Source organism: Equus asinus, chromosome 19, assembly GCF_041296235.1.
Source record: "Equus asinus isolate D_3611 breed Donkey chromosome 19, EquAss-T2T_v2, whole genome shotgun sequence".
Lineage (NCBI taxonomy): Eukaryota > Metazoa > Chordata > Mammalia > Perissodactyla > Equidae > Equus > Equus asinus.
Genome location: NC_091808.1, coordinates 19475201 through 19481200, shown reverse-complemented (window position 1 = coordinate 19481200; position 6000 = coordinate 19475201).

Here is a 6000-nt window from a genome sequence, read left to right as displayed (position 1 = left end):
AAGGATAATCTGGAACATTTCCAGCGCTCTGGCCATGCCCTTCCTGTGGCTGGAACACCTGCGGCATCTTGTCTGCCTGGAGAACTCTCACTATCCCTCCCAGCCTCACTCCTGGGCATTACTGGCTCCCTTCTCTGTGTTCCCTTGGCCTCTATACATCCATTACAGTGTGGTTTGCAAACTGGGAGTCATGAAACTAGTGGGTCATGAAATCAATTTTGTGGACCTTAAATAGCATTTATTTTACATTTATATATACACTGCGGTGAGAATAAGATATATTTCTCACTGTGAGTCAAGGCTGAATAAGTTTGAAAGCCACTATATTAGGCCACTTTTCACTTTGAATTAGTTGTTTATGTGTCATCAGGACAAGACATTGAACAACTTGAGGGGAGAGAACACACTCTATTCACCCTCTCTGTGCCCAGGCCCTAGCATAAGATCTGACAAGGCTTGGTTCATGTTTAGCAAATTGAACCAAATATATATGGAATCACTGTGTAACCTGTGAAGTCATACGAATTTGAACTATGTGTCCAAACTAGGAGTCTATAATTAGGTCACAGGAGAGCCAGGACAAGTGACTGAGTATTGTCACAGAGATTGCATATCACACACCTGCGAGAGCAAGGCAGACCTCAGTAAAGGCAGAGCCGTGCTTGTCTCCTGAGACCTGAAGCCAGCTCCAGAGAAAGAACTTCCCCACCCTGGTCATCTCACTCAGATATTGAAATACCTTGCTCTGATGGGGTGTTCAGTTATGGATAACCCACAGAGAGATTCGGGGTTTTCCACTATCCCTCTGAGAAAACCACCACTTAAATTCCTCTTCCCAGTTGTTAAAGAGGTTATAGAGTAGAATTTGGGAAGGCTGTGTTGCACAATGAAAGAACAAGGGACTTAAGGCAATACAAAAATCTGAGTCCAGATCCCATTTCTGTAAGCAAGCAACTGAATCTCTCTCCATCTCAGTTTTCTTCTCTGCAAAATGGGAATAGATAGTATCTACTTCAAAAGGTTTTCATGAGGGATTAAATAAACTAAGACATGAGTAGGAGCAGGACAGGACAGTTAACAAAACAGTTTTTTCTTTCTCTTTCTGTGTGCACTGTGTCTCATAGCATTGATTGGGGGGGAGAAAAACCACTAAACAAACATCCGAGTAGAACTGGGCCCAAGATGCCCTTGCTGGCATCCTTGCTGCTTCAAACCTGCTGATGCTGAAATAAGAGGTGTCTGGCCATGATTGCACCTGCTAATTTGTAGAGGAGCCGATTTCTGCTGTTCCAATGAGAGGCTGCTGCTCAGTTACCCACTGCTAAAGCCCAAAGCTGCTCAGCAGGTCTGCGTAGACTTTCTTGGTCTACAATAAGAGAGACTAGAGAATGCTCAATTGTTAATTGGTATCTTCTGACACAGCTCGTTTAAGGTGGAAAATGTTATTGGATTTCTCTTGGTGTTCTCCTTAATCCATTATTCAGGAAGTAGGAAACCTACATCCAAACTGCGTATGAGGGAGTGGTGACTTGGGTCGTTTGTCACCCTTTTTAACTTTTGGGAAGCTCCTGGGCTGTTGATCCACATAGGACTATAACCCATCAGTCAGGAAATGTTTTGTGTGAGAAAAGAGAGACTGTGAGGGCTTCACTCTCTCTAGTGGTCCGGGGGTCTCTGAGGCAAGCCTGTTACGGCAGTTCAAACGTTCTGGCTCATGCTCAAGAGACAGCTCCAAAGACTATTTTTATGGTGCTCTAAGCCTTTGGTCATCTGAGCATCCGTGGAGTGGGCGTGGGGAGAGAGGCAGTATTTATCTTTGTTTAGTCTGCTCCAGACAAGGTTCCCCAAACTGGAAGCCTACAATTCTAAAGCCACAGATGAATGTAGAGAGAGAAAAAAATGAATAAATAAAATTCTTGAAACTAAATGATTATGGTTTCACATGAAAAGAATGATTTAAAATCTGACAGTTGTATATTAAGACAAAATCAAAGCATTTATAAAGCCCTGAAGGTAATTTAAAATTAAAAACAAGTAAACAGAATATTAATGCACAGAATATAATATAACTATATCAGGAATCTTTCCAGAGCTGTGAGGGGAGGGTCCCTACGGCTGATTGGGGAGCTCGGCAATCCTGCCACTGCTACTACCACAGTCACCACCTTGTGTAGACAAGACAGCAGCAAAAAGTCCCAACTGGGTGAATCAAATGCTCATTTTTATTAAAATGAGCCACAACAGGTGTATCACAAAGGAAACTTTGGGTTGAAAATGCAGAAAAACTTGCTAATAAGGACGTTTACTCTCTCACATAACAAGAGGCCAGATGTGGTGTGCGAGGTTGGTTAATTCATCAGTGACCCTGGATCTTTTTCATCTTTCTTCTCTGCCATCGTCAGCATGTTGGTTTGTCTTCTCTTCTTGGCTCCACTCATGGTCACAAAATGGCTGCCTGAATGCTGGATGTCACAGGTAATGTCTAGAGCAGAAATAAATTCTCATCCAAATAGACAGTATGTGTGTATAAAGGTTTTATTTAAATCATAAATGAGGAAACTGGTAAAGAAAATAAAAAGTTGTTTCTCTGAGTGTTTTCAGGAAAGAAATATATATATCAATAAGTAAAAAAAATTACTAAGTTAGATACAAAGCTGATCAACATTTCACAGGGCTAAAAATAACGCCTTTGGGGTTAATGTTTCTTCAAGGCTACACAAAAACAACACCTTATCAATTTCTACAGGTTAACGTTACAGAACTGTAAACTCTGTGCTTTTATCAGTAGTAGACTGGTAGTCGAAAATACTGTGACAACAGTTCTATTCCCAAGAGTATCAGATGAAGGTCAAATAGGGCTTATTAGAAAAACTCTGGCATTATATATATATATATATATATGTGTGTGTGTGTATATATATATATTTTTTTTTTTTAAGATTTTATTTATTTCCTTTTTCTCCCCAAAGCCCCAGGTACATAGTTGTATATTCTTCGTTGTGGGTCCTTCTAGTTGTGGCATGTGGGATGCTGCCTCAGCGTGGTTTGATGAGCAGTGCCATGTCCGTGCCCAGGATTCGAACCAACAAAACACTGGGCCGCCCGCAGCAGAGCGCACAAACTTAACCACTCGGCCACGGGGCCAGCCCCTGGCATTATATTTTCAAAAAAAGGAGTGATCATCATTTTGTCTTTTTTAAAGTTTGGGATAAATTTTTCTTTCAGATAAAAATTGTTTTTACATGCCTTAACGAAGAGGAATGAGGGCAGTTTAACCGGCTTAGAGCAGGTTTTTCAAACTGAAGTTTGCAACCCACTAAAGGGATGGTGGTGTGGAAATCAATGTAGTGTATGGCAAGCAGCATTTTAAAAAAATGAAATAGAACAATATCAGAGTGTATCAACCATACTAAGGTCAAGTATTAGTTTTGTGTCTCTTTGCGTGTGTACATGTGTGTGTATGTTGAGTTACAAAACATAGTTCCTCACGTGGGTAATGTTTAAAAAGTTTGAAAAACACTGACTTAGATCATTTAAGACTCATCCTGGGAGCTGCAAAGGGACACAAGCAAAACACAACCGCTCGGAAAAGAAGGATTAAAATCAGGGTTTTGTCCTCAAGGAGGCAGCTGGGGAATGACAGCCGGGTAGACAACCAGCAGAGTGGGCTACAACAGGAGACTGACTGAGCGCTGCTCAATCCTGTTGTTCTCATCCACACACCCCATGAGCTAAGAAAAAGACCCTGCACACTCTTGGCTGCCGTGTGACTTTAAGTGACCCACCCACCACCTGCTTCATTACTTCAAGCTCAGGAGGGTCCAAATATCATAAAAGTCATCCTTTATTTCCCTTCGTGACATTAGTTGTCTCCCAAATATCTGTTTTCCTTCACTAACATAATAATTGAAATTTTATCTGGGCACATGGCCACCCAGTTAAGGACTACATTTCCCAGCTTCCCTGGCACTAGGGATAACCATGTGACTAAGTGTTGGCGGGTGTATTGTGCACCGAAGTGATGTATGCAAATTCAGGGTCATGCCGTTAAATAGCAGCGGTATGCCCTCCTTTTCCTCTCCCACCTTCTGCTGCCTGGAACGAGGACTCATTTGGGACCGCGTGGACAAAGGCAGCACCATAGGGATGGTGGAGCAACAAAATAGGAGGTGTCTAGGTCCCTGACTTGCTGTCGTACTAGCCCTGGATTATTACATAAGCAAGAAATTAAACTTCTTTCTTGTTTATGCCACTGTTATTTTGAGTCCCTGTTATGGCAGCTTAACCTATATCCTAATTAATACCCTCGTCTTATGCATTATTTGTAGAAAATGGTTGGAGTGTGAAGGGCTAAGGTACACAGAAGTTTGGCACATCTGATTTTAAGGAGTGTGGACTCGAAACCATACTCTCAGACAGTGACTGTTTGCCTTCATGTCTGGGCTCCAAAACCCAGCGGGCTGAGGATTAGATGGAAGGTCAGAGAAGAACAATTCTTACCCACAACATGTGCTGCTTAGATTAAACCATATGATACTGTTATTTTTTTAAAGTAAAAAAAAAGTGACATATTAGCAATTTCATAAATTTGAATCTTATAAAACTGATGCTGGATTTCACAGATATGGATTATGGAATTCACAAGCAGTAAGCTCTTCAACAACTGTCCTTTCTAAAGGGCCTAGGCCACAACCTGAGCCCCCACGGCAGAGGTCCCTTAAGTGCACACCTGGGCCGAGAGTCTCCCGCTTGTCATTAGACTGACTTCAGGCTGTGACCAGAGATTCTGACAAAGCCTTGAGAAATATCCTGAATCTAATGGGATGACGTATAACTATCTTAACAGGGACAAAATGAAACCAATAAAGGAATGGCAGTTAGCCGCAGTCTTGCTGGGGGCTGTAGACTCGGGGAGGAGGCAAAAGAGTCAGGTGAGGATGAAACCCAGGGGTGTGAGCCGCAAGACCAATCTCTTTCTCTGGAGCTCACTGTGTCCCAACAGTGAGGGGATTGCAGGTGACCATCTCTTTTCCTGTCCCTCAGTCAGCATGACAGTCTCGTACAAGGGCAGATAGCCGTCCCTTAGCTTATATGTTACAGGCCCAATGGTGTTATGAACACTAGTTCTTTTGGCTTTGATTCCAAATTCCCAGGAATCAATCTGATTGGACATATATTTTAGATGCTCCTGGTGCCCCACGCCACCTCTCCTTGGCCCATCTCTGACTTCAGCGGCCGCTGTAGTAGACAGTTCTTATGTGCCCTGAAGGCTTCCCACCTTTATTAAAGCCCAGCCTCAGTATCTCTGCCTTGGGGCTTTCCCCAAAGCTGTCATTTATTTATTTTCATCAGGGTAACACTGAATTATAACATTATATAAATTTCAGGCGTACATCATTACATTTCGATTTCTGTGTAGACTATATTATGGTCACCACTCAAAGATCAATTACCATCTGTCACTGTACACATGTGCCCTTTTGTTCCTTTCTCCCTCCCTGCTTCCCCTCTGGTAACCACCAATCTAATCTCTATATCTATGTGTTTGTTTGTTGTTGTTTATCTTCCACTTATGAATATCCCCAAAGCCTACGGAGCTCAATCAACTTGCACACAGTGCGGTTGGCTGTGCAAGACGGGTATGAGGGAGTTACCGCCCCCAGCAGCAACTCCCAACTTATGAAAGACAGCCTCCTGTCCTTTAGAGGGACAACTCTGAGGGGCTTTCTATATGCTTCCTCCGAGGGTTCTCAGTGGAATCGAGCTCCTATTACCTCAGTGGTAACAATAAACACTCTTTATCGGTTTTCCTGCCTTCCCTGTCTCCCTTCTTCCTACTCTGTTACTCTGGCTAGGATTACCTCCCATATAAATTAGTTGTACCCAAATCTTTGTCCCATGCTATGCTTTTGGTGGACCACAAGCTTAGATATCCAATATGGGTCAGATGACCACTCCCAGACCAATTATAGTTGCCAGGGGCAGAAACACCCCAGGGCA